The 24,566-nt window shown below is 39.8% G+C and overlaps 44 non-coding genes across 44 annotated transcripts; all 44 read right to left on the reverse strand.

Annotated features, from left to right (window-relative positions):
• Positions 1–8,536: 8,536 nt before the first annotated feature.
• On the reverse strand, positions 8,537–8,609 carry TRNAR-ACG (transfer RNA arginine (anticodon ACG)). The gene has a single exon. It is a non-coding gene; the product is annotated as a tRNA-Arg (tRNA).
• Positions 8,610–8,864: 255 nt separating this feature from the next.
• TRNAR-UCG (transfer RNA arginine (anticodon UCG)) lies at positions 8,865–8,937 on the reverse strand. The gene has a single exon. It is a non-coding gene; the product is annotated as a tRNA-Arg (tRNA).
• A 255-nt stretch (positions 8,938–9,192) lies between these two features.
• Positions 9,193–9,265, reverse strand: TRNAR-UCG (transfer RNA arginine (anticodon UCG)). The gene has a single exon. It is a non-coding gene; the product is annotated as a tRNA-Arg (tRNA).
• A 413-nt stretch (positions 9,266–9,678) lies between these two features.
• On the reverse strand, positions 9,679–9,751 carry TRNAR-ACG (transfer RNA arginine (anticodon ACG)). The gene has a single exon. It is a non-coding gene; the product is annotated as a tRNA-Arg (tRNA).
• A 576-nt stretch (positions 9,752–10,327) lies between these two features.
• Positions 10,328–10,400, reverse strand: TRNAR-UCG (transfer RNA arginine (anticodon UCG)). Its single transcript has one exon. It is a non-coding gene; the product is annotated as a tRNA-Arg (tRNA).
• A 413-nt stretch (positions 10,401–10,813) lies between these two features.
• TRNAR-ACG (transfer RNA arginine (anticodon ACG)) lies at positions 10,814–10,886 on the reverse strand. Its single transcript has one exon. It is a non-coding gene; the product is annotated as a tRNA-Arg (tRNA).
• Positions 10,887–11,291: 405 nt separating this feature from the next.
• On the reverse strand, positions 11,292–11,364 carry TRNAR-ACG (transfer RNA arginine (anticodon ACG)). Its single transcript has one exon. It is a non-coding gene; the product is annotated as a tRNA-Arg (tRNA).
• Positions 11,365–11,619: 255 nt separating this feature from the next.
• On the reverse strand, positions 11,620–11,692 carry TRNAR-UCG (transfer RNA arginine (anticodon UCG)). The gene has a single exon. It is a non-coding gene; the product is annotated as a tRNA-Arg (tRNA).
• Positions 11,693–12,105: 413 nt separating this feature from the next.
• On the reverse strand, positions 12,106–12,178 carry TRNAR-UCG (transfer RNA arginine (anticodon UCG)). Its single transcript has one exon. It is a non-coding gene; the product is annotated as a tRNA-Arg (tRNA).
• Positions 12,179–12,748: 570 nt separating this feature from the next.
• Positions 12,749–12,821, reverse strand: TRNAR-UCG (transfer RNA arginine (anticodon UCG)). Its single transcript has one exon. It is a non-coding gene; the product is annotated as a tRNA-Arg (tRNA).
• Positions 12,822–13,070: 249 nt separating this feature from the next.
• On the reverse strand, positions 13,071–13,143 carry TRNAR-UCG (transfer RNA arginine (anticodon UCG)). Its single transcript has one exon. It is a non-coding gene; the product is annotated as a tRNA-Arg (tRNA).
• Positions 13,144–14,366: 1,223 nt separating this feature from the next.
• Positions 14,367–14,439, reverse strand: TRNAR-UCG (transfer RNA arginine (anticodon UCG)). Its single transcript has one exon. It is a non-coding gene; the product is annotated as a tRNA-Arg (tRNA).
• Positions 14,440–14,688: 249 nt separating this feature from the next.
• TRNAR-UCG (transfer RNA arginine (anticodon UCG)) lies at positions 14,689–14,761 on the reverse strand. Its single transcript has one exon. It is a non-coding gene; the product is annotated as a tRNA-Arg (tRNA).
• A 255-nt stretch (positions 14,762–15,016) lies between these two features.
• On the reverse strand, positions 15,017–15,089 carry TRNAR-UCG (transfer RNA arginine (anticodon UCG)). The gene has a single exon. It is a non-coding gene; the product is annotated as a tRNA-Arg (tRNA).
• Positions 15,090–15,666: 577 nt separating this feature from the next.
• TRNAR-UCG (transfer RNA arginine (anticodon UCG)) lies at positions 15,667–15,739 on the reverse strand. The gene has a single exon. It is a non-coding gene; the product is annotated as a tRNA-Arg (tRNA).
• A 413-nt stretch (positions 15,740–16,152) lies between these two features.
• On the reverse strand, positions 16,153–16,225 carry TRNAR-UCG (transfer RNA arginine (anticodon UCG)). The gene has a single exon. It is a non-coding gene; the product is annotated as a tRNA-Arg (tRNA).
• A 91-nt stretch (positions 16,226–16,316) lies between these two features.
• Positions 16,317–16,389, reverse strand: TRNAR-UCG (transfer RNA arginine (anticodon UCG)). Its single transcript has one exon. It is a non-coding gene; the product is annotated as a tRNA-Arg (tRNA).
• Positions 16,390–16,643: 254 nt separating this feature from the next.
• TRNAR-UCG (transfer RNA arginine (anticodon UCG)) lies at positions 16,644–16,716 on the reverse strand. Its single transcript has one exon. It is a non-coding gene; the product is annotated as a tRNA-Arg (tRNA).
• Positions 16,717–16,968: 252 nt separating this feature from the next.
• Positions 16,969–17,041, reverse strand: TRNAR-UCG (transfer RNA arginine (anticodon UCG)). The gene has a single exon. It is a non-coding gene; the product is annotated as a tRNA-Arg (tRNA).
• A 91-nt stretch (positions 17,042–17,132) lies between these two features.
• Positions 17,133–17,205, reverse strand: TRNAR-UCG (transfer RNA arginine (anticodon UCG)). The gene has a single exon. It is a non-coding gene; the product is annotated as a tRNA-Arg (tRNA).
• A 91-nt stretch (positions 17,206–17,296) lies between these two features.
• TRNAR-UCG (transfer RNA arginine (anticodon UCG)) lies at positions 17,297–17,369 on the reverse strand. Its single transcript has one exon. It is a non-coding gene; the product is annotated as a tRNA-Arg (tRNA).
• A 90-nt stretch (positions 17,370–17,459) lies between these two features.
• Positions 17,460–17,532, reverse strand: TRNAR-UCG (transfer RNA arginine (anticodon UCG)). Its single transcript has one exon. It is a non-coding gene; the product is annotated as a tRNA-Arg (tRNA).
• A 91-nt stretch (positions 17,533–17,623) lies between these two features.
• Positions 17,624–17,696, reverse strand: TRNAR-UCG (transfer RNA arginine (anticodon UCG)). Its single transcript has one exon. It is a non-coding gene; the product is annotated as a tRNA-Arg (tRNA).
• A 252-nt stretch (positions 17,697–17,948) lies between these two features.
• TRNAR-ACG (transfer RNA arginine (anticodon ACG)) lies at positions 17,949–18,021 on the reverse strand. Its single transcript has one exon. It is a non-coding gene; the product is annotated as a tRNA-Arg (tRNA).
• A 255-nt stretch (positions 18,022–18,276) lies between these two features.
• On the reverse strand, positions 18,277–18,349 carry TRNAR-UCG (transfer RNA arginine (anticodon UCG)). Its single transcript has one exon. It is a non-coding gene; the product is annotated as a tRNA-Arg (tRNA).
• A 255-nt stretch (positions 18,350–18,604) lies between these two features.
• TRNAR-UCG (transfer RNA arginine (anticodon UCG)) lies at positions 18,605–18,677 on the reverse strand. The gene has a single exon. It is a non-coding gene; the product is annotated as a tRNA-Arg (tRNA).
• Positions 18,678–19,254: 577 nt separating this feature from the next.
• On the reverse strand, positions 19,255–19,327 carry TRNAR-UCG (transfer RNA arginine (anticodon UCG)). Its single transcript has one exon. It is a non-coding gene; the product is annotated as a tRNA-Arg (tRNA).
• A 413-nt stretch (positions 19,328–19,740) lies between these two features.
• TRNAR-UCG (transfer RNA arginine (anticodon UCG)) lies at positions 19,741–19,813 on the reverse strand. Its single transcript has one exon. It is a non-coding gene; the product is annotated as a tRNA-Arg (tRNA).
• A 255-nt stretch (positions 19,814–20,068) lies between these two features.
• TRNAR-UCG (transfer RNA arginine (anticodon UCG)) lies at positions 20,069–20,141 on the reverse strand. The gene has a single exon. It is a non-coding gene; the product is annotated as a tRNA-Arg (tRNA).
• A 577-nt stretch (positions 20,142–20,718) lies between these two features.
• TRNAR-UCG (transfer RNA arginine (anticodon UCG)) lies at positions 20,719–20,791 on the reverse strand. Its single transcript has one exon. It is a non-coding gene; the product is annotated as a tRNA-Arg (tRNA).
• Positions 20,792–21,207: 416 nt separating this feature from the next.
• Positions 21,208–21,280, reverse strand: TRNAR-UCG (transfer RNA arginine (anticodon UCG)). The gene has a single exon. It is a non-coding gene; the product is annotated as a tRNA-Arg (tRNA).
• A 91-nt stretch (positions 21,281–21,371) lies between these two features.
• Positions 21,372–21,444, reverse strand: TRNAR-UCG (transfer RNA arginine (anticodon UCG)). The gene has a single exon. It is a non-coding gene; the product is annotated as a tRNA-Arg (tRNA).
• A 90-nt stretch (positions 21,445–21,534) lies between these two features.
• TRNAR-UCG (transfer RNA arginine (anticodon UCG)) lies at positions 21,535–21,607 on the reverse strand. The gene has a single exon. It is a non-coding gene; the product is annotated as a tRNA-Arg (tRNA).
• A 91-nt stretch (positions 21,608–21,698) lies between these two features.
• Positions 21,699–21,771, reverse strand: TRNAR-UCG (transfer RNA arginine (anticodon UCG)). Its single transcript has one exon. It is a non-coding gene; the product is annotated as a tRNA-Arg (tRNA).
• A 416-nt stretch (positions 21,772–22,187) lies between these two features.
• On the reverse strand, positions 22,188–22,260 carry TRNAR-UCG (transfer RNA arginine (anticodon UCG)). The gene has a single exon. It is a non-coding gene; the product is annotated as a tRNA-Arg (tRNA).
• Positions 22,261–22,518: 258 nt separating this feature from the next.
• TRNAR-UCG (transfer RNA arginine (anticodon UCG)) lies at positions 22,519–22,591 on the reverse strand. The gene has a single exon. It is a non-coding gene; the product is annotated as a tRNA-Arg (tRNA).
• Positions 22,592–22,681: 90 nt separating this feature from the next.
• On the reverse strand, positions 22,682–22,754 carry TRNAR-UCG (transfer RNA arginine (anticodon UCG)). Its single transcript has one exon. It is a non-coding gene; the product is annotated as a tRNA-Arg (tRNA).
• A 91-nt stretch (positions 22,755–22,845) lies between these two features.
• Positions 22,846–22,918, reverse strand: TRNAR-UCG (transfer RNA arginine (anticodon UCG)). Its single transcript has one exon. It is a non-coding gene; the product is annotated as a tRNA-Arg (tRNA).
• Positions 22,919–23,167: 249 nt separating this feature from the next.
• TRNAR-UCG (transfer RNA arginine (anticodon UCG)) lies at positions 23,168–23,240 on the reverse strand. The gene has a single exon. It is a non-coding gene; the product is annotated as a tRNA-Arg (tRNA).
• A 255-nt stretch (positions 23,241–23,495) lies between these two features.
• On the reverse strand, positions 23,496–23,568 carry TRNAR-UCG (transfer RNA arginine (anticodon UCG)). The gene has a single exon. It is a non-coding gene; the product is annotated as a tRNA-Arg (tRNA).
• Positions 23,569–23,984: 416 nt separating this feature from the next.
• TRNAR-UCG (transfer RNA arginine (anticodon UCG)) lies at positions 23,985–24,057 on the reverse strand. The gene has a single exon. It is a non-coding gene; the product is annotated as a tRNA-Arg (tRNA).
• Positions 24,058–24,148: 91 nt separating this feature from the next.
• Positions 24,149–24,221, reverse strand: TRNAR-UCG (transfer RNA arginine (anticodon UCG)). Its single transcript has one exon. It is a non-coding gene; the product is annotated as a tRNA-Arg (tRNA).
• A 90-nt stretch (positions 24,222–24,311) lies between these two features.
• TRNAR-UCG (transfer RNA arginine (anticodon UCG)) lies at positions 24,312–24,384 on the reverse strand. Its single transcript has one exon. It is a non-coding gene; the product is annotated as a tRNA-Arg (tRNA).
• Positions 24,385–24,475: 91 nt separating this feature from the next.
• On the reverse strand, positions 24,476–24,548 carry TRNAR-UCG (transfer RNA arginine (anticodon UCG)). Its single transcript has one exon. It is a non-coding gene; the product is annotated as a tRNA-Arg (tRNA).
• Between the last annotated feature and the right edge of the window lie 18 nt (positions 24,549–24,566).

Consider the following 24,566-nt stretch of genomic DNA (forward strand, 5'->3'; position numbering starts at 1 on the left):
TTTGCTGATGCTAATGTTGGGAAGTGTTTGAGACAAAAGTGTCTTGGATTGTACGAGCAGAATAACTATAACAGGACTTGGACTCCTGTCGAGAAGGTTATTAAGGCATTTAGTAGAAAATGGAGGCAAAATAATGTTTCAGTCTCTAGGAGACAGTTTCCTTTGGTAATTTCTGAGGCTATTACGATACACAAGAGTCAAGGCGATACATACTCGTCCGTAGTAGTGCATTGTAATCCCAGAAAAAAATTAGAGAGAACTCATTTATATGTTGCTTGCAGTAGGGCGAGAAACGCCTCCGGTTTGTATATTGAGGGTAAATTTCAAGTTCCAAATGCGCCTAAAAACAATCAAGTAGAATTGGAACTTCGAAGATTACGAGATACAAAGAGTATTGTATTACCGTTTTTGAACGAAAAGGTGTACATTTATGTTCATAATGTGCAGTCCTTAAACGCGCATTTGGAAGATATTTTATCAGACACGGTAATAAAAAATGCCCAGTTATTATGCTTTGTTGAAACGTGGAAGAAAGATACCGATGATTTTAGTGTGCCATCCTTTAAGGAAGTGGGCGGTATTTATCTGCCAAGAACGGCACGTAGAATTGCGTTTGGTTCTTCCATTTATTTAAAAGACACACCCGAAAATGTAGTTAACGATTTGGATAATAGGGTTTTGCGAACCGATAGACCTTTCAGAAATTCGCATGTGGAACGTTGCTGGTTGGATGTTTCCATTGAAAATGAACCGATGACTGTTGTTTTGTTGTACAAATCGCCCGGAGCGAGTTTGAGATCAGTATTTGAGGATTTTAATCCTTTATTCGATATAAGATACGATGCCTCTGTTCCGACAGTTGTTGTCGGAGATTTTAATATAAATTTTTTAAAAAGTAAAACGGCCCTGAAACAGTTCTTTGATTCTTTTAACATGTCTCTTCTGCCGGGTCTTGAAGAGAAAATTTCAACTGACTATCATTGCCAGTTAGATTTAGCGTTCGGAAACAAACTTTTTCAAGACAGATTCGAGGCCTCTTACAGAGAATCGTACTATTCGTATCATAAAGGAATATGTTTCGTTAAAAAGAAATAGCTGTAGAAGTTTGGTATACCGTTATGGTTGGTGAACGTCCTAGCTCTCGAAGCTTTGTATTATAACCCTGTGAAAGTCCTAGCTCTCGAAGCTTTGTATTATAACCCTGTGAAAGCCCTAGCTCTCGAAGCTTTGTATTATAACCCTGTGAAAGCCCTAGCTCTCGAAGCTTTGTATTATAACCCTGTGAAAGCCCTAGCTCTCGAAGCTTTGTATTATAACCCTGTGAAAGCCCTAGCTCTCGAAGCTTTGTATTATAACCCGAAAGGGTCTGTGAAAGTCCTAGCTCTCGAAGCTTTGTATTATAACCCGAAAGGGTCTGTGAAAGTCCTAGCTCTCGAAGCTTTGTATTATAACCCGAAAGGGTCTGTGAAAGTCCTAGCTCTCGAAGCTTTGTATTATAACCCGAAAGGGTCTGTGAAAGTCCTAGCTCTCGAAGCTTTGTATTATAACCCGAAAGGGTCTGTGAAAGTCCTAGCTCTCGAAGCTTTGTATTATAACCCGAAAGGGTCTGTGAAAGTTCTAGCTCTCGAAGCTTTGTATTATAACCCGAAAGGGTTAGTGATAGTCCTAGCTCTCGAAGCTTTGTATTATAACCCGAAAGGGTTAGTGATAGTCCTAGCTCTCGAAGCTTTGTAAAGTCAGCCGTAATCAATGGTTGATGGAAATCCTAGCTCTCGAAGCTTTGTATTATAACCCGAAAGGGTCTGTGAAAGTCCTAGCTCTCGAAGCTTTGTATTATAACCCGAAAGGGTCTGTGAAAGTCCTAGCTCTCGAAGCTTTGTATTATAACCCGAAAGGGTCTGTGAAAGTCCTAGCTCTCGAAGCTTTGTATTATAACCCGAAAGGGTCTGTGAAAGTCCTAGCTCTCGAAGCTTTGTATTATAACCCGAAAGGGTCTGTGAAAGTCCTAGCTCTCGAAGCTTTGTATTATAACCCGAAAGGGTTAGTGAAAGTCCTAGCTCTCGAAGCTTTGTATTATAACCCGAAAGGGTCTGTGAAAGTCCTAGCTCTCGAAGCTTTGTATTATAACCCGAAAGGGTTAGTGAAAGTCCTAGCTCTCGAAGCTTTGTATTATAACCCGAAAGGGTCTGTGAAAGTCCTAGCTCTCGAAGCTTTGTATTATAACCCGAAAGGGTTAGTGAAAGTCCTAGCTCTCGAAGCTTTGTATTATAACCCGAAAGGGTCTGTGAAAGTCCTAGCTCTCGAAGCTTTGTATTATAACCCGAAAGGGATAGTGAAAGTCCTAGCTCTCGAAGCTTTGTATTATAACCCGAAAGGGATAGTGAAAGTCCTAGCTCTCGAAGCTTTGTATTATAACCCGAAAGGGTTAGTGAAAGTCCTAGCTATCGAAGCTTTGTAAAGTCAGCCGTAATCAATGGTTGATGGAAATCCTAGCTCTATAGGAGCTTTGTATGATGAAAGAGGTATCTTTGAAAGTAATGCATAATTTAGTGGCGTAGCGTGAGGGGGTGAAAGGATCTCTATTCTAGGGGATTAGATTGTACTGTTTAGTCGAAACTTGAAAGCGGTTAGCTAACATTGTAATGCTGATAATATTCATCAAAGCTGCATTAAGTATGCGAGTTGAGAGAAGATTCTCGGAATTGAAATTGATCAAATGTATTAGTCTACAATGTCCAAGTCGAGATTAACAAATCTCCTTATCTTGACAATCGAACAATAGGTATAAATCAACTTTTGTCACCATACTAAAGACTTTACATTGGGAAAAACACGCAAAATAAAAGTATTTAATGAAATACATTTCATTTTAATCCTTTAGAAAACAGTGAAACATTATCACAGCTTTATTACAGAGCTTAATAAGCATAATTGCGAAAAAAGGGAGGGCAGAAAATCTATTGTTGGCCTCGGGTGGGATAAAGTCACGCTACGCCACTGCTATAGAAAGGGTTGCCCAAATTGAGTTGAAATGCTAGCTGTAGAAGCTTTGCATAGTAACTCGGAAGGGTTAGTGATAGTCCTAGCTCTCGAAGCTTTGTATTGTAACTCGGAAGGGTTAGTGATAGTCCTAGCTCTCGAAGCTTTGTATTGTAACCCGAAAGGGTTAGTGATAGTCCTAGCTCTCGAAGCTTTGTATTATAACCCGAAAGGGTTAGTGATAGTCCTAGCTCTCGAAGCTTTGTATTATAACCCGAAAGGGTTAGTGATAATCCTAGCTCTCGAAGCTTTGTATTATAACCCGAAAGGGTTAGTGATAATCCTAGCTCTCGGAGCTTTGTAAAATCAGCCGTAATCGATGGTTGATGGAAATCCTAGCTCTAGGAGCTTTGTAAAATGAACTTATAACCCAGATGGGTTAGAAGCTTTACCTTTTTAAGTTGTTGAAAACCCTAGCTGTAGAAGCTTTGTATTATAACCCTAAAGGGTTGGTGAAAGTCCTAGCTCTCGGAGCTTTGTATGATCAGCCGTAATTAATGGTTGGTGGAAATCCTAGCTCTAGGAGCTTTGTAAAATGAACTCACCCGAAAGGGTCGCTCAAATTAGAAACCTATTGCCCGAAAGGGTCGCTCAAATTAGAAACCTATTGCCCGAAAGGGTCGCTCAAATTAGAAACCTATTGCCCGAAAGGGTCGCTCAAATTTGAAACCTATTGCCCGAAAGGGTCGCTCAAATTAGAAACCTATTGCCCGAAAGGGTCGCTCAAATTAGAAACCTATTGCCCGAAAGGGTCGCTCAATTTGGAAACCTATTGCCCGAAAGGGTCGCTAAAAATTGGAAACCTATTGCCCGAAAGGGTCGCTCAAATTGGAAACCTATTGCCCGAAAGGGTCGCTAAAAATTGGAAACCTATTGCCCGAAAGGGTCGCTCAAATTGGAAACCTATTGCCCGAAAGGGTCGCTCAAATTGGAAACCTTGCCCGAAAGGGTCGCTCAAATTGGAAACCTATTGCCCGAAATGGTCGTTCAAATTGGAAACCTACTGCCCGAAATGGTCGTTCAAATTGGAAACCTACTGCCCGAAATGGTCGTTCAAATTGGAAACCTACTGCCCGAAATGGTCGCTCAAATTGGAAACCTACTGCCCGAAATGGTCGCTCAAATTGTAAACTGTGGAAGTGGTAACTGTGATATCTAGATATAAAGGGTTGCTGAAACTGGTATGTTCAGTTGGTAGAGTTACTATTCTCTCATGAGATATAATTGGTAAGTGAAATAAAATCACTTTTGATAAAAAAAATAGAGGAGGTAGCCTATCGTTAAATATAAAAAAAATCACTTCTGTGTTACGTATAGTGAACAAGTTTATTTACGTGAAGATGCGTTTGTACAAAGCGCGATACCAGTCGTATCCATATTAGTTATTACTAATGTTTAAATAAAAACAGATGAATAAAGTTTAGTTCACAATTTAACAAGAAGTGTTTTTTATCTTTAACATTATCACCTTTGATGGAGTTTAAAACGTTTTTCTTTTACCATCGTAGAAAAAGGACGCTAACCATTATTGTATTGTGTGGGTGCAATCAAGAGTACAACGGGAATTGCAACGCATGCAACAGTTAGGCATCATAGTGCCCGTCACGGAGCTCACCGATTGGGTCCACCCAATGGTAGTAGTGGAAAAAGCAAAAGGATGGTCACACACGAAACCCTACTATCCAATGCCTATCGCTCAACAAATCTACGCTGATCTACACCGTCCTGGACGCGCAAAGTGCGTTCTGGCACATAGAGCTGGATGAACCAAGCTCTTACTTGTGTACATTCGCAACACCTTACGGACGATACAGATTCCTCCGGCTACCTTATGGTCTCTCCTCAGCGTCAGAATTATTTCCAGCAACTAGCGGTAGACAAGATAGAATACTTGGGCAACATCCTGTCCTCCAAAGGCCTCGAAATTTCACCAACAAAAGTTCAAGCGATTCAATGAATACCGTCCCCAACATACAAAAAATCACTACCAAGATTCCTTGGCATGGTGAATTATTTGGTAAAATTCCTGCCCCAACACTCAACAATTACAGCTCCACTACACGAGCTCCAGAAGAAAGAGGTCTCATTCATGTGGGACGCAAAGAGGGAAGCTGTCTTCCTAAAACCTAAACGCCTCATCTCCTCGTCCTCAGTACTGGCCTATTACAATTCGCAAGCCACCAGGACAATATCAGTAGAAAGCAGCCTAATAGGCGTCGGTGCAGTACTACTATAAAATGGTAAACCTGTTGAGTATGCTTCAACCTCTTTCACCCGCACTCAACTAAACTACGCGCCAATAGAACGTGAACTTCTAGGCATAGTCTACGCGTGCGAAAGATTTCACTATTATGTCATTGGAGTCCCCTTAATCGTACAGGCCGATCATAAACCTTGGATTGTTTAAGACTCTCACCAAGCATCCAGCGCTTAGTTCTTCGCCTGCTCAGATACCAAATAACGATGGTCTACATACCTGGCACTCATTTACAAGTGGCCGTCACGTTGTCACGTGCTCCTCAATCCACGACAGAAATTGACTCATCCTACTTAGAAACCGATGAGCCGGGAGTGTGGCTCTGTTGCAAGGAAAACAAACTCAATTCAACAACGCTAACGCATCTGAGCCACCTGCACAAACGATACTGTTCTACATAAAAGAAGGATAGCAATCTGCATGCGAAAAATTTCACAGCGAGTTAAAGCCGTTCTGGGCGATAAAAGAAGAACTTCATGCATCAGAAGGCCTAATTTACCGAGGGGATGCGCTTTACGTTTCGAAGTGCTCCGCCGTGATGTCATGACCCAAATTCACTCGGTTCATCAAGGAATAACCGCGTGCCTATCTAAAGCCAAGCTGTATCTCTACTGGCCACAAATGAAAAGAGGCATCACAAAGTATGTCCAGAACTGTACAACTTGCCGAAAAAAAGGGACCGTTCCAACACGCTATGCGCTTACGCCTCACGATGTACCTCAGCTACCCTCGCACACTGTTGGTGCGGATCTCTTCCACATCAATAATACAAACCTTATCATTCTAGTTGACTATTACTCCAAATGCGTAGAAGTTGAAGAGTTACGAAGCACTAATGATAAAGCGATAATAAAGTTCCTAAATCCACAATTCTGTCGATATGGTGCTCCGCAGAAATTGGTGTCTGATAATGGTCCTCCCTTTAACTCGAACTTTTTCAAGGGTTTACTCCAACAATGGGCAGTAGAACACGTAACATCCAGCGCATATCATTCTTAAAAAGCAACGGTATGACAGAACGAACCATACAAACAATAAAAAACCTGGCAATCAAAGCGCAACAGGAAGGTCGTGACCTACAGTATGTTCTTATGGAATATCGCTCGACGCCCATTGGAAAGCTACCGTCACCCAGCGAGATGTTAAAAGGACGCCGTACCAGAACACCGTTAACTATAAACAAAACAAACACTTCGAACGCACTTCTCAACTTGTCATATTCGCAAACCTTACTGGATTAAAAAACCCAATGATTAAACGTCAAAATCACGCGCACCGCACAATACCTGAAACCCTAATGGCCGGGAGAACAGCATATTACCATGTCGGACCACGGTAATGGAAACCTGCAGAAGTACTAAACGGAAGCAATGAGCCCATGTCGTATATCCTGAAGATAAATGACGGAAAAACATGGCGGAGAACTCGCCACCAAATACGTCCGACACACCTACACAGTACAGTACCTCAAAGCGACTACGCTGAACCCAACACGGCACAAGAAGTACAACAGGTGGAGGGCAATTGTTTTAAGCATTTGCGGCAAACTTTAACCAATCTACCCAATCCTGCGGCCAATACTTACCGAACCACTTCAAGAGTCAGACTATGAAGATTACCACCACCCATACAAAAACAAACTTAAATTTCAACAACTCAAATTAATTCACCGACCTCGGCAACGCAGAACACATCTCCAACACCACGACCCTTGCAAAATCAAACTTCAGTCTTAACAACTCAAACTCATTCTCCGATTTCAGCAACACAGATCCGATCTCCTACTATACTTCAAACGTCAAGACCAGACCAATAGCAAATAGTGGTTGTAATTACACCGCGTAAACTCGAACCGCCACGTACAACATCAATATCAAACATTAGGACTTTAAGTCCGTCTGGCACGACGACTGCTCAGACGCTGAACGACGACTGCTAGAACGCTGGACAACACCCGAACAGCGCTACTCGAATTTCTCCGGGAACTTCCCCATTTCCCAAGACAATTTCTGTATCCGCCATACCCAGCACACGAGCACCATTTACACATTTACAGCAAGTACACAACAACCAAGGTCAACCCGAACAAGAACTAATATTTTCAATCCAAAACGTTTTCGTAATACTTAAATTTTTTAAAGAATGAAAGATGTTATATACTTTCGTAATACACTTGATATATACTCTTGCTATATACTCTTAATAACATTCCCATATATTGTTAGTATCGCCACTAGTATACCCTGATATATTCCACTAGTGCGCGTCACCTATAGCGAATAACGAGGTTTCCTCATAAAGGAGCTAGCTACTTTGTAGTCAGTTTATATTGGACACTTGATGAGCACAGTCAATAAATATTTTATTATAATTAATTCTGTCGACTTACTAAACATAAGTGGGTTTTCCCAGAACCTTGTTTTAGACGTACGAGTTGGTTTTTTTGGTTCGAATTAGCCATTAGTAGTTTTGCATAAATTGGTAGTAATGAAAATTAGAGATACGTTTAGGACATATCATATTGTTTTAATTAGGGAGACTAGAGATTAAATAAAGATTTATGATTTGAAAGTGAACTTTAAAATTACCGAGATAAACGCTAAGGTAAAAGAAACCCTTTCAGTTCTATAACCTTGAAAAACTGATAAGGAAAGTTCAGTTTTTCCTTAGAAAGGAATCAAGATCTTCTCGTTAAGGTATGTTCTAATGGAAATCGTGTCCTACAGATTTTATTCTGAATTAAACGTTATATAAGGCAAAGCTAGTGGTATGCATCAGGGAATAAAATTTAACATAGAACTTATATATTCTTTGTAAGTAATGATTTGAAACCTAGGATTAGCGATTAGGATTTCTATATTGAGTCGTATACTAGTCTTTTCCCCGACTCGGAGAGGTAATATTTTGGTTTTCCCAACTTGTTAAATGTTAATACCGAGCTTGCCAGGACTCGAACCTTAAATCTTCTGCTCCGTCGGTAGACGCGTTATCCATTGGAGGTTAATCTAAATGCTATTGAAGCATTGCAATATTATAAATTTCCCTTCTGTTATATTCAAATAATTATTTTTAAATGTTAATACCGAGCTTGCCAGGACTCGAACCTGGAATCTTCTGCTCCGTAGGCAGACGCGCTATCCATCACGCAACAAGCCCTTGCTTCGTTCTATCAAAAACTTCTCCAAACCTTGTATTTATGCATTTTATGACGCATAAAAGATCTTTAATTAAAATAAACACCGAGCTTGCCATGACTCGAACCTAGAATCTTCTGCTCCGTAGGCAGACGCGCTATCCATTGCGCCACAAGCCCGTTGGAGGTTTATTTAAATGCTATTGAAGCATTGCAGTATTATAAATTTCCCTTCCGTTATATTCTAATAATCATCTTTAAATGTTAATACCGAGCTTGCCAGGACTCGAACCTTAAATCTTCTGCTCCGTAGGCAGACGCGTTATCCATTGCGCCACAAACCCGAAGGAGGTTAATCTAAATGCTATTGAAGCATTGCAATATTATAAATTTCCCTTCCGTTATATTCTAATAATCATCTTTAAATGTTAATACCGAGCTTGCCAGGACTCGAACCTGGAATCTTCTGCTTCGAAGGCAGACGCGTTATCCAATACGCCACAAGCCCGTTGGAGGTTTATCTAAATGCTATTGAAGCATTGCAATATTATAAATTTCCCTTCCGTTACATTCCAATAATCATCTTTAAATGTTAATACCGAGCTTGCCAGGACTCGAACCTTAAATCTTCTGCTCCGTAGGCAGACGCGTTATCCATTGCGCCACAAACCCGATGGAGGTTAATCTAAATGCTATTGAAGCATTGCAATATTATAAATTTCCCTTCCGTTATATTCTAATAATCATCTTTAAATGTTAATACCGAGCTTGCCAGAACTCGAACCTGGAATCTTCTGCTTCGAAGGCAGACGCGTTATCCAATACGCCACAAGCCCTTGCTTCGTTCTATCAAAAACTTTTCCAAACATTAAATTAATGCATTTTTATGACGCATAAAAGATCTTTAGTTTAAATAAACACCGAGCTTGCCATGACTCGAACCTAGAATCTTTTGCTCCGTAGGCAGACGCGTTGTCCATTGCGCCACAAGCCCGTTGGTGGCTTATCTAAATGCTATTGAAGCATTGCAATGTTATAAATTTCCCTTCTGTTATATTCAAATAATTATTTTTAAATGTTAATACCGAGCTTTTCAGGACTCGAACCTTAAATCTTCTGCTCCGTAGGCAGACGCGTTATCCATTGCGCCACAAGCCCGTTGGAGGTTAATCTAAATGCTATTGAAGCATTGCAATATTACAAATTTCCCTTTTGTTATATTCAAATAATTATTTTTAAATGTTAATACCGAGCTTGCCAGGACTCGAACCTGGAATCTTCTGCTCCGTAGGCAGACGCGCAATCCATTACGCAACAAGCCCTTGCTTCGTTATATCAAAAACTTCTCCAAACATTGTATTTATGCATTTTATGACGCATAAAAGATCTTTAATTAAAATAAACACCGAGCTTGCCATGACTCGAACCTAGAATCTTTTGCTCCGTAGGCAGACGCGCTATCCATTGCGCCACAAGCCCGTTGGAGGTTTATCTAAGTGCTATTGAAGCATTGCAATGTTATAAATTTCCCTTGCGTTATATTCTAACAATCATCTTTAAATGTAAATACCGAGCTTGCCAGGATTCGAACCTTAAATCTTCTGCTCCGTAGGGAGACGCGTTATCCATTGCGCCACAATCCCGTTGGAGGTTAATCCAAATGCTATTGAAGCATTGCAATATTATAAATTTCCCTTCCGTTACATTCCAATAATCATCTTTAAATGTTAATACCGAGCTTGCCAGGACTCGAACCTTAAATCTTCTGCTCCGTAGGCAGACGCGTTATCCATTGCGCCACAAACCCGATGGAGGTTAATCTAAATGCTATTGAAGCATTGCAATATTATAAATATCCCTTCCGTTATATTCTAATAATCATCTTTAAATGTTAATACCGAGCTTGCCAGGACTCGAACCTGGAATCTTCTGCTTCGAAGGCAGACGCGTTATCCAATACGCCACAAGCCCTTGCTTCGTTCTATCAAAAACTTTTCCAAACATTAAATTAATGCATTTTTATGACGCATAAAAGATCTTTAGTTTAAATAAACACCGAGCTTGCCATGACTCGAACCTAGAATCTTTTGCTCCGTAGGCAGACGCGTTGTCCATTGCGCCACAAGCCCGTTGGTGGCTTATCTAAATGCTATTGAAGCATTGCAATGTTATAAATTTCCCTTCTGTTATATTCAAATAATTATTTTTAAATGTTAATACCGAGCTTTTCAGGACTCGAACCTTAAATCTTCTGCTCCGTAGGCAGACGCGTTATCCATTGCGCCACAAGCCCGTTGGAGGTTAATCTAAATGCTATTGAAGCATTGCAATATTATAAATTTCCCTTTTGTTATATTCAAATAATTATTTTTAAATGTTAATACCGAGCTTGCCAGGACTCGAACCTGGAATCTTCTGCTCCGTAGGCAGACGCGCAATCCATTACGCAACAAGCCCTTGCTTCGTTATATCAAAAACTTCTCCAAACATTGTATTTATGCATTTTATGACGCATAAAAGATCTTTAATTAAAATAAACACCGAGCTTGCCATGACTCGAACCTAGAATCTTTTGCTCCGTCGGCAGACGCGTTATCCATTGCTCCACAAGCCCGTTGGAGGTTTATTTAAATGCTATTGAAGCATTGCAATATTATAAATTTCCCTTCCGTTATATTCTAATAATCATCTTTAAATGTTAATACCGAGCTTGCCAGGACTCGAACCTGGAATCTTCTGCTTCGAAGGTGACGCGCTATCCATTACGCCACAAGCCCTTGCTTCGTTCTATCAAAAACCTTTCCAAACATTGTATTTATGCATTTTTATGACGCATAAAAGATCTTTAATTAAAATAAACACCGAGCTTGCCATGACTCGAACCTAGAATCTTCTGCTCCGTAGGCAGACGCGTTATCCATTGCGCCACAAGCCCGTTGGAGGTTAATCTAAATGCTATTGAAGCATTGCAATATTATAAATTTCCCTTCCGTTACATTCCAATAATCATCTTTAAATGTTAATACCGAGCTTGCCAGGACTCGAACCTTAAATCTTCTGCTCCGTAGGCAGACGCGTTATCCATTGCGCCACAAGACCGTTGGAGGTTAATCCAAATGCTATTGAAGCATTGCAATATTATAAATATCCCTTCCGTTACGTTCCAATAATCATCTTTAAATGTTAATACCGAGCTTGCCAGGACTCGATCCTGGAATCTTCTGCTTCGAAGGCAGACCCGCTATCCATTACGCCACAAGCCCTTGCTTCGATCCATCAAAAACTTTTCCAAACATTGTATTTATGCATTTTTATGACGCATAAAAGATCTTTAATTTAAATAAACACCGAGCTTGCCATGACTCGAACCTAGAATCTTTTGCTCCGTAGGCAGACTTGTTATTCATTGCGCCACAAGCCCGTTGGAGGTTTATTTAAATGCTATTGAAGCATTGCAATATTATAAATTTCCCTTCCGTTATATTCTAATAATCATCTTTAAATGTTAATACCGAGCTTGCCAGGACTCGAACCTTAAATCTTCAGCTTCGTAGGCAGACGCCTTATCCATTGCGCCACAAGCCCGTTGGAGATTAATCCAAATGTTATTGAAGCATTGCAATATTATTAATTCCCCTTCCGTTATATTCTGAAAATCATCTTTAAATGTTAATACCGAGCTTGCCAGGACTCGAACCTGGAATCTTCTGCTTCGAAGGCAGACGCGTTATCCATTACGCCACAAGCCCTGGCTTTCTTCTATCAAAAACTTTTCCAAACATTGTATTTATGCATTTTTATGACGCATAAAAGATCTTTAATTAAAATAAATACCGAGCTTGCCAGGACTCGAACCTAGAATCTTTTGCTCCGTAGGCAGACGCGTTATCCATTGCGCCACCAGCCCGTTGGAGGTTTATTTAAATGCTATTGAAGCATTGCAATATTATAAATTTCCCTTCCGTTACATTCTGAAAATCATCTTTAAATGTTAATACCGAGCTTGCCAGGACTCGAACCTGGAATCTTCTGCATCGAAGGCAGACGCGTTATCCATTACGCTACAGGTTCTTGCTTCGTTCTATCAAAAACTTTTCCAAACATTGTATTTATGCATTTTTATGACGCATAAAAGATCTTTAATTTAAATAAACACCGAGCTTTCCAGGACTCGAACCTAGATCTTTTGCTCCGTAGACAACTGCGTTATCCGTTGCGCCACAAGCCCGTTGGAGGTTTATTTAAATGCTATTGAAGCATTGCAATATTATAAATTTCCCTTCCGTTATATTCTAATAATCATCTTTAAACGTTAATGCCGAGCTTGCCAGGACTCGAACCTGGAATCTTCTGCTTCGAAGGCAGACGCGTTATCCATTACGCCACAAGCCCTTGCTTCGTTCTATCAAAAACTTTTCCAAACATTGTATTTATGCATTTTTATGACGCATAAAAGATCTTTAATTAAAATAAACACCGAGGTTGCCATGACTCGAACCTAGAATCTTTTGCTCTGTAGGCAGACGCGTTATCCGTTGCGCCACAAGCCCGTTGGTGGTTTATCTAAATGCTATTGAAGCATTGCAATATTTTAAATTTCCCTTCCGTTATATTCTAATAATCACCTTTAAATGTTAATACCGAGCTTGCCAGGACTCGAACCTGGAATCTTCTGCTTCGAAGGCAGACGCGCTATCCATTACGCCACAAGCCCTTGCTTCGATCCATCAAAAACTTTTCCAAACATTGTATTTATGCATTTTTATGACGCATAAAAGATCTTTAATTTAAATAAACACCGAGCTTGCCATGACTCGAACCTAGAATCTTTTGCTCCGTAGGCAGACGCGTTATTCATTGCGCCACAAGCCCGTTGGAGGTTTATTTAAATGCTATTGAAGCATTGCAATATTATAAATTTCCCTTCCGTTATATTCTAATAATCATCTTTAAATGTTAATACCGAGCTTGCCAGGTCTCGAACCTGGAATCTTCTACTTCGAAAGCAGCCGCGTTATCCATTACGCCACAAGCCCTTGCTTCATTCTATCAAAAAACTTTTCCAAACATTGTATTTATGCATTTTTATGACGCATAAAAGATCTTTAATTAAAATACACACCGAGCTTGCCATGACTCGAACCTAGAATCTTTTGCTCTGTAGGCAGACGCGTTATCCATTGCGCCACAAGCCCGTTGGTGGTTTATCTAAATGCTATTGAAGCATTGCAATGTTATAAATTTCCCTTGCGTTATATTGTAATAATCATCTTTAAATTTTAATACCGAGCTTGCCAGGACTCGAACCTGGAATCTTTTGCTCCGTAGGCAGACGCGTTATCCATTGCGCGACAAGCCCGTTGGAGGTTAATCTAAATGCTATTGAAGCATTGCAATATTATAAATTTCCCTTGCGTTACATTCTGAAAATCATCTTTAAATGTTAATACCGAGCTTGCCAGGTCTCGAACCTGGAATCTTCTACTTCGAAAGCAGCCGCGTTATCCATTACGCCACAAGCCCTTGCTTCATTCTATCAAAAAACTTTTCCAAACATTGTATTTATGCATTTTTATGACGCATAAAAGATCTTTAATTAAAATAAACACCGAGCTTGCCATGACTCGAACCTAGAATCTTTTGCTCTGTAGGCAGACGCGTTATCCATTGCGCCACAAGCCCGTTGGTGGTTTATCTAAATGCTATTGAAGCATTGCAATGTTATAAATTTCCCTTGCGTTATATTCTAATAATCATCTTTAAATTTTAATACCGAGCTTGCCAGGACTCGAACCTGGAATCTTTTGCTCCGTAGGCAGACGCGTTATCCATTGCGCGACAAGCCCGTTGGAGGTTAATCTAAATGCTATTGAAGCATTGCAATATTATAAATTTCCCTTCCGTTACATTCTGAAAATCATCTTTAAATGTTAATACCGAGCTTGCCAGGACTCGAACCTGGAATCTTCTGCTTCGAAGGCAGACGCGTTATCCATTACGCCACAAGCCCTTGCTTTCTTCTATCAAAAACTTTTCCAAACATTGTATTTATGCATTTTTATGACGCATAAAAGATCTTTAATTAAAATAAATACCGAGCTTGCCAGGACTCGAACCTAGAATCTTTTGCTCCGTAGGCAGACGCGTTATCCATTGCGCCACCAGCCCGTTGGAGGTTTATTTAAATGCTATTGAAGCATTGCAATATTATAAATTTCCCTTCCGTTACATGCTGAAAATCATCTTTAAATGTTAATACCGAGCTTGCCAGGACTCGAACCTGGAATCTTCTGCTTCGAAGGCAGACGCGTTATCCATTACGCTACAAGCCCGTTGGAGGTTAATCTAAATGCTATTGAAGCATTGCAATATTATAAATTTCCCTTCTGTTATATTCAAATAATCATCTTTAAACGTTAATACCAAGCTTGCCAGGACTCGAACATAGAATCTTCTGCTTCGAAGGCAGACGCGTTATCCATTGCGCGACAAGCCCGTTGGAGGTTAATCTAAATGCTATTGAAGCATTGCAATATTTTAAATTTCCCTTCCGTTACATTCTGAAAATCATCTTTAAATGTTAATACCGAGCTTGCCAGGACTCGAACCTGGAATCTTCTGCTTCGAAGGCAGACGCGTTATCCATTACGCTACAAGCCCGTTGGAGGTTAATCTAAATGCTATTGAAGCATTGCAATATTATAAATTTCCCTTCTGTTATATTCTAATAATCATCTTTAAACGTTAATACCAAGCTTGCCAGGACTCGAACCTGGAATCTTCTGCTTCGAAGGCAGACACGTTATCCATTACGCCACAAATCCTTGCTTCCTTCTCTCAAAAACTTTTCCAAACACTGTATTTATGCATTTTTATGACGCATAAAAGATCTTTAATTAAAATAAATACCGAGCTTGCCAGGACTCGAACCTAGAATCTTTTGCTCCGTAGGCAGACGCGTTATCCATTGCGCCACCAGCCCGTTGGAGGTTTATTTAAATGCTATTGAAGCATTGCAATATTATAAATTTCCCTTCCGTTACATTCTGAAAATCATCTTTAAATGTTAATACCGAGCTTGCCAGGACTCGAACCTGGAATCTTCTGCTCCGTATTCAGACGCGTTATCCATTGCGCTACAAGCCCGTTGGAGGTTAATCTAAATGCTATTGAAGCATTGCAATATTATAAATTTCTCTTCCGTTATATTCAAATAATCATCTTTAAATGTTAATACCGAGCTTGCCAGGACTCGAACCTGGAATCTTCTGCATCGAAGGCAGACGCGTTATCCATTACGCTACAAGCTCTTGCTTCGTTCTATCAAAAACTTTTCCAAACATTGTATTTATGCATTTTTATGACGCATAAAAGATCTTTAATCAAAATAAACACCGAGCTTGCCATGACTCGAACCTAGAATCTTTTGCTCTGTAGGCAGACGCGTTATCCATTGCGCCACAAGCCCGTTGGTGGTTTATCTAAATGCTATTGAAGCATTGCAATGTTATAAATTTCCCTTGCGTTATATCCTAATAATCATCTTTAAATTTTAATACCGAGCTTGCCAGGACTCGAACCTGGAATCTTTTGCTCCGTAGGCAGACGCGTTATCCATTGCGCGACAAGCCCGTTGGAGGTTAATCTAAATGCTATTGAAGCATTGCAATATTATAAATTTCCCTTGCGTTACATTCTGAAAATCATCTTTAAATGTTAATACCGAGCTTGCCAGGACTCGAACCTGGAATCTTCTGCTTCGAAGGCAGACGCGTTATCCATTACGCTACAAGCCCGTTGGAGGTTAATCTAAATGCTATTGAAGCATTGCAATATTATAAATTTCCCTTCGGTTATATTAAAATAATCATCTTTAAACGTTAATACCAAGCTTGCCAGGACTCGAACCTGGAATCTTCTGCTTCGAAGGCAGACGCGTTATCCATTGCGCGACAAGCCCGTTGGAGGTTAATCTAAATGCTATTGAAGCATTGCAATATTTTAAATTTCCCTTCCGTTACATTCTAAAATCATCTTTAAATGTTAATACCGAGCTTGCCAGGACTAGAACCTGGAATCTTTTGCTTCGAAGGCAGACGCGTTATCCATTACGCTACAAGCCCGTTGGAGGTTAATCTAAATGCTATTGAAGCATTGCAATATTATAAATTTCTCTTCCGTTGTATTCAAATAATCATCTTTAAATGTTAATACCGAGCTTGCCAGGACTCGAACCTGGAATCTTCTGCATCGAAGGCAGACGCGTTATCCATTACGCTACAAGCTCTTGCTTCGTTCTATCAAAAACTTTTCCAAACATTGTATTTATGCATTTTTATGACGCATAAAAGATCTTTAATTAAAATAAACACCGAGCTTGCCAAGACTCGAACCTAGAATCTTTTGCTCTGTAGGCAGACGCGTTATCCATTGCGCCACAAGCCCGTTGGTGGTTTATCTAAATGCTATTGAAGCATTGCAATGTTATAAATTTCCCTTGCGTTATATTCTAATAATCATCATCTTTAAATGTTAATACCGAGCTTGCCAGGACTCGAACCTGGAATCTTCTGCTTCGAAGGCAGACGCGTTATCCATTACGCTACAAGCCCGTTGGAGGTTAATCTAAATGCTATTGAAGCATTGCAATATTATAAATTTCCCTTCGGTTATATTCAAATAATCATCTTTAAACGTTAATACCAAGCTTGCCAGGACTCGAACCTGGAATCTTCTGCTTCGAAGGCAGACGCGTTATCCATTGCGCGACAAGCCCGTTGGAGGTTAATCTAAATGCTATTGAAGCATTGCAATATTTTAAATTTCCCTTCGGTTATATTCAAATAATCATCTTTAAACGTTAATACCAAGCTTGCCAGGACTCGAACCTGGAATCTTCTGCTTCGAAGGCAGACGCGTTATCCATTGCGCGACAAGCCCGTTGGAGGTTAATCTAAATGCTATTGAAGCATTGCAATATTTTAAATTTCCCTTCCGTTACATTCTAAAATCATCTTTAAATGTTAATACCGAGCTTGCCAGGACTCGAACCTGGAATCTTCTGCTTCGAAGGCAGACGCGTTATCCATTACGCTACAAGCCCGTTGGAGGTTAATCTAAATGCTATTGAAGCATTGCAATATTATAAATTTCTCTTCCGTTATATTCAAATAATCATCTTTAAATGTTAATACCGAGCTTGCCAGGACTCGAACCTGGAATCTTCTGCATCGAAGGCAGACGCGTTATCCATTACGCTACAAGCTCTTGCTTCGTTCTATCAAAAACTTTTCCAAACATTGTATTTATGCATTTTTATGACGCATAAAAGATCTTTAATTAAAATAAACACCGAGCTTGCCATGACTCGAACCTAGAATCTTTTGCTCTGTAGGCAGACGCGTTATCCATTGCGCCACAAGCCCGTTTGTGGTTTATCTAAATGCTATTGAAGCATTGCAATGTTATAAATTTCCCTTGCGTTATATTCTAATAATCATCATCTTTAAATTTTAATACCGAGCTTGCCAGGACTCGAACCTGGAATCTTTTGCTCCGTAGGCAGACGCGTTATCCATTGCGCCACAAGCCCGTTTGTGGTTTATCTAAATGCTATTGAAGCATTGCAATGTTATAAATTTCCCTTGCGTTATATTCTAATAATCATCTTTAAAATTTAATACCGAGCTTGCCAGGACTCGAACCTTGAATCTTTTGCTCCGTAGGCAGACGCGTTATCCATTGCGCGACAAGCCCGTTGGAGGTTAATCTAAATGCTATTGAAGCATTGCAATATTATAAATTTCCCTTCCGTTACATTCTGAAAATCATCTTTAAATGTTAATACCGAGCTTGCCAGGACTCGAACCTGGAATCTTCTGCTTCGAAGGCAGACGCGTTATCCATTACGCTACAAGCCCGTTGGAGGTTAATCTAAATGCTATTGAAGCATTGCAATATTATAAATTTCCCTTCTGTTATATTCAAATAATCATCTTTAAACGTTAATACCAAGCTTGCCAGGACTCGAACATAGAATCTTCTGCTTCGAAGGCAGACGCGTTATCCATTGCGCGACAAGCCCGTTGGAGGTTAATCTAAATGCTATTGAAGCATTGCAATATTTTAAATTTCCCTTCCGTTACATTCTGAAAATCATCTTTAAATGTTAATACCGAGCTTGCCAGGACTCGAACCTGGAATCTTCTGCTTCGAAGGCAGACGCGTTATCCATTACGCTACAAGCCCGTTGGAGGTTAATCTAAATGCTATTGAAGCATTGCAATATTATAAATTTCCCTTCTGTTATATTCTAATAATCATCTTTAAACGTTAATACCAAGCTTGCCAGGACTCGAACCTGGAATCTTCTGCTTCGAAGGCAGACACGTTATCCATTACGCCACAAATCCTTGCTTCCTTCTATCAAAAACTTTTCCAAACACTGTATTTATGCATTTTTATGACGCATAAAAGATCTTTAATTAAAATAAATACCGAGCTTGCCAGGACTCGAACCTAGAATCTTTTGCTCCGTAGGCAGACGCGTTATCCATTGCGCCACCAGCCCGTTGGAGGTTTATTTAAATGCTATTGAAGCATTGCAATATTATAAATTTCCCTTCCGTTACATTCTGAAAATCATCTTTAAATGTTAATACCGAGCTTGCCAGGACTCGAACCTGGAATCTTCTGCTCCGTATTCAGACGCGTTATCCATTGCGCTACAAGCCCGTTGGAGGTTAATCTAAATGCTATTGAAGCATTGCAATATTATAAATTTCTCTTCCGTTATATTCAAATAATCATCTTTAAATGTTAATACCGAGCTTGCCAGGACTCGAACCTGGAATCTTCTGCATCGAAGGCAGACGCGTTATCCATTACGCTACAAGCTCTTGCTTCGTTCTATCAAAAACTTTTCCAAACATTGTATTTATGCATTTTTATGACGCATAAAAGATCTTTAATTAAAATAAACACCGAGCTTGCCATGACTCGAACCTAGAATCTTTTGCTCTGTAGGCAGACGCGTTATCCATTGCGCCACAAGCCCGTTGGTGGTTTATCTAAATGCTATTGAAGCATTGCAATGTTATAAATTTCCCTTGCGTTATATTCTAATAATCATCTTTAAAATTTAATACCGAGCTTGCCAGGACTCGAACCTGGAATCTTTTGCTCCGTAGGCAGACGCGTTATCCATTGCGCGACAAGCCCGTTGGAGGTTAATCTAAATGCTATTGAAGCATTGCAATATTATAAATTTCCCTTCCGTTACATTCTGAAAATCATCTTTAAATGTTAATACCGAGCTTGCCAGGACTCGAACCTGGAATCTTCTGCTTCGAAGGCAGACGCGTTATCCATTACGCTACAAGCCCGTTGGAGGTTAATCTAAATGCTATTGAAGCATTGCAATATTATAAATTTCCCTTCTGTTATATTCAAATAATCATCTTTAAACGTTAATACCAAGCTTGCCAGGACTCGAACATAGAATCTTCTGCTTCGAAGGCAGACGCGTTATCCATTGCGCGACAAGCCCGTTGGAGGTTAATCTAAATGCTATTGAAGCATTGCAATATTTTAAATTTCCCTTCCGTTACATTCTGAAAATCATCTTTAAATGTTAATACCGAGCTTGCCAGGACTCGAACCTGGAATCTTCTGCTTCGAAGGCAGACGCGTTATCCATTACGCTACAAGCCCGTTGGAGGTTAATCTAAATGCTATTGAAGCATTGCAATATTATAAATTTCCCTTCTGTTATATTCTAATAATCATCTTTAAACGTTAATACCAAGCTTGCCAGGACTCGAACCTGGAATCTTCTGCTTCGAAGGCAGACACGTTATCCATTACGCCACAAATCCTTGCTTCCTTCTATCAAAAACTTTTCCAAACACTGTATTTATGCATTTTTATGACGCATAAAAGATCTTTAATTAAAATAAATACCGAGCTTGCCAGGACTCGAACCTAGAATCTTTTGCTCCGTAGGCAGACGCGTTATCCATTGCGCCACCAGCCCGTTGGAGGTTTATTTAAATGCTATTGAAGCATTGCAATATTATAAATTTCCCTTCCGTTACATTCTGAAAATCATCTTTAAATGTTAATACCGAGCTTGCCAGGACTCGAACCTGGAATCTTCTGCTCCGTATTCAGACGCGTTATCCATTGCGCTACAAGCCCGTTGGAGGTTAATCTAAATGCTATTGAAGCATTGCAATATTATAAATTTCTCTTCCGTTATATTCAAATAATCATCTTTAAATGTTAATACCGAGCTTGCCAGGACTCGAACCTGGAATCTTCTGCATCGAAGGCAGACGCGTTATCCATTACGCTACAAGCTCTTGCTTCGTTCTATCAAAAACCTTTCCAAACATTGTATTTATGCATTTTTATGACGCATAAAAGATCTTTAATTAAAATAAACACCGAGCTTGCCATGACTCGAACCTAGAATCTTTTGCTCTGTAGGCAGACGCGTTATCCATTGCGCCACAAGCCCGTTGGTGGTTTATCTAAATGCTATTGAAGCATTGCAATGTTATAAATTTCCCTTGCGTTATATTCTAATAATCATCATCTTTAAATTTTAATACCGAGCTTGCCAGGACTCGAACCTGGAATCTTTTGCTCCGTAGGCAGACGCGTTATCCATTGCGCGACAAGCCCGTTGGAGGTTAATCTAAATGCTATTGAAGCATTGCAATATTATAAATTTCCCTTGCGTTACATTCTGAAAATCATCTTTAAATGTTAATACCGAGCTTGCCAGGACTCGAACCTGGAATCTTCTGCTTCGAAGGCAGACGCGTTATCCATTACGCTACAAGCCCGTTGGAGGTTAATCTAAATGCTATTGAAGCATTGCAATATTATAAATTTCCCTTCGGTTATATTCAAATAATCATCTTTAAACGTTAATACCAAGCTTGCCAGGACTCGAACCTGGAATCTTCTGCTTCGAAGGCAGACGCGTTATCCATTGCGCGACAAGCCCGTTGGAGGTTAATCTAAATGCTATTGAAGCATTGCAATATTTTAAATTTCCCTTCCGTTACATTCTAAAATCATCTTTAAATGTTAATACCGAGCTTGCCAGGACTCGAACCTGGAATCTTCTGCTTCGAAGGCAGACGCGTTATCCATTACGCTACAAGCCCGTTGGAGGTTAATCTAAATGCTATTGAAGCATTGCAATATTATAAATTTCTCTTCCGTTATATTCAAATAATCATCTTTAAATGTTAATACCGAGCTTGCCAGGACTCGAACCTGGAATCTTCTGCATCGAAGGCAGACGCGTTATCCATTACGCTACAAGCTCTTGCTTCGTTCTATCAAAAACTTTTCCAAACATTGTATTTATGCATTTTTATGACGCATAAAAGATCTTTAATTAAAATAAACACCGAGCTTGCCATGACTCGAACCTAGAATCTTTTGCTCTGTAGGCAGACGCGTTATCCATTGCGCCACAAGCCCGTTTGTGGTTTATCTAAATGCTATTGAAGCATTGCAATGTTATAAATTTCCCTTGCGTTATATTCTAATAATCATCATCTTTAAATTTTAATACCGAGCTTGCCAGGACTCGAACCTGGAATCTTTTGCTCCGTAGGCAGACGCGTTATCCATTGCGCGACAAGCCCGTTGGAGGTTAATCTAAATGCTATTGAAGCATTGCAATATTATAAATTTCCCTTGCGTTACATTCTGAAAATCATCTTTAAATGTTAATACCGAGCTTGCCAGGACTCGAACCTGGAATCTTCTGCTTCGAAGGCAGACGCGTTATCCATTACGCTACAAGCCCGTTGGAGGTTAATCTAAATGCTATTGAAGCATTGCAATATTATAAATTTCCCTTGCGTTATATTCTAATAATCATCATCTTTAAATTTTAATACCGAGCTTGCCAGGACTCGAACCTGGAATCTTTTGCTCCGTAGGCAGACGCGTTATCCATTGCGCGACAAGCCCGTTGGAGGTTAATCTAAATGCTATTGAAGCATTGCAATATTATAAATTTCCCTTGCGTTACATTCTGAAAATCATCTTTAAATGTTAATACCGAGCTTGCCAGGACTCGAACCTGGAATCTTCTGCTTCGAAGGCAGACGCGTTATCCATTGCGCGACAAGCCCGTTGGAGGTTAATCTAAATGCTATTGAAGCATTGCAATATTTTAAATTTCCCTTCCGTTACATTCTAAAATCATCTTTAAATGTTAATACCGAGCTTGCCAGGACTCGAACCTGGAATCTTCTGCTTCGAAGGCAGACGCGTTATCCATTACGCTACAAGCCCGTTGGAGGTTAATCTAAATGCTATTGAAGCATTGCAATATTATAAATTTCCCTTCTGTTATATTCAAATAATCATCTTTAAACGTTAATACCAAGCTTGCCAGGACTCGAACCTGGAATCTTCTGCTTCGAAGGCAGACGCGTTATCCATTACGCCACAAGCCCTTGCTTCCTTCTATCAAAAACTTTTCCAAACATTGTATTTATGCATTTTTATGACGCATAAAAGATCTTTAATTAAAATAAATACCGAGCTTGCCAGGACTCGAACCTAGAATCTTTTGCTCCGTAGGCAGACGCGTTATCCATTGCGCGACAAGCCCGTTGGAGGTTAATCTAAATGCTATTGAAGCATTGCAATATTATAAATTTCCCTTCCGTTACATTCTGAAAATCATCTTTAAATGTTAATACCGAGCTTGCCAGGACTCGAACCTGGAATCTTCTGCTTCGAAGGCAGACGCGTTATCCATTACGCTACAAGCCCGTTGGAGGTTAATCTAAATGCTATTGAAGCACTGCAATATTATAAATTTCCCTTCTGATATATTCAAATAATCATCTTTAAACGTTAATACCAAGCTTGCCAGGACTCGAACCTGGAATCTTCTGCTCCGTATTCAGACGCGTTATCCATTGCGCTACAAGCCCGTTGGAGGTTAATCTAAATGCTATTGAAGCATTGCAATATTATAAATTTCTCTTCCGTTATATTCAAATAATCATCTTTAAATGTTAATACCGAGCTTGCCAGGACTCGAACCTGGAATCTTCTGCATCGAAGGCAGACGCGTTATCCATTACGCTACAAGCTCTTGCTTCGTTCTATCAAAAACTTTTCCAAACATTGTATTTATGCATTTTTATGACGCATAAAAGATCTTTAATTAAAATAAACACCGAGCTTGCCATGACTCGAACCTAGAATCTTTTGCTCTGTAGGCAGACGCGTTATCCATTGCGCCACAAGCCCGTTGGTGGTTTATCTAAATGCTATTGAAGCATTGCAATGTTATAAATTTCCCTTGCGTTATATTCTAATAATCATCATCTTTAAATTTTAATACCGAGCTTGCCAGGACTCGAACCTGGAATCTTTTGCTCCGTAGGCAGACGCGTTATCCATTGCGCGACAAGCCCGTTGGAGGTTAATCTAAATGCTATTGAAGCATTGCAATATTATAAATTTCCCTTGCGTTACATTCTGAAAATCATCTTTAAATGTTAATACCGAGCTTGCCAGGACTCGAACCTGGAATCTTCTGCTTCGAAGGCAGACGCGTTATCCATTACGCTACAAGCCCGTTGGAGGTTAATCTAAATGCTATTGAAGCATTGCAATATTATAAATTTCCCTTCGGTTATATTCAAATAATCATCTTTAAACGTTAATACCAAGCTTGCCAGGACTCGAACCTGGAATCTTCTGCTTCGAAGGCAGACGCGTTATCCATTGCGCGACAAGCCCGTTGGAGTTTAATCTAAATGCTATTGAAGCATTGCAATATTTTAAATTTCCCTTCCGTTACATTCTAAAATCATCTTTAAATGTTAATACCGAGCTTGCCAGGACTCGAACCTGGAATCTTCTGCTTCGAAGGCAGACGCGTTATCCATTACGCTACAAGCCCGTTGGAGGTTAATCTAAATGCTATTGAAGCATTGCAATATTATAAATTTCTCTTCCGTTATATTCAAATAATCATCTTTAAATGTTAATACCGAGCTTGCCAGGACTCGAACCTGGAATCTTCTGCATCGAAGGCAGACGCGTTATCCATTACGCTACAAGCTCTTGCTTCGTTCTGTCAAA

This window comes from Phalangium opilio, unplaced genomic scaffold (assembly GCF_054372755.1).
Source record: "Phalangium opilio isolate 3A_F unplaced genomic scaffold, DU_Popi_V2 ptg000098l_1, whole genome shotgun sequence".
NCBI classification, from domain to species: domain Eukaryota; kingdom Metazoa; phylum Arthropoda; class Arachnida; order Opiliones; family Phalangiidae; genus Phalangium; species Phalangium opilio.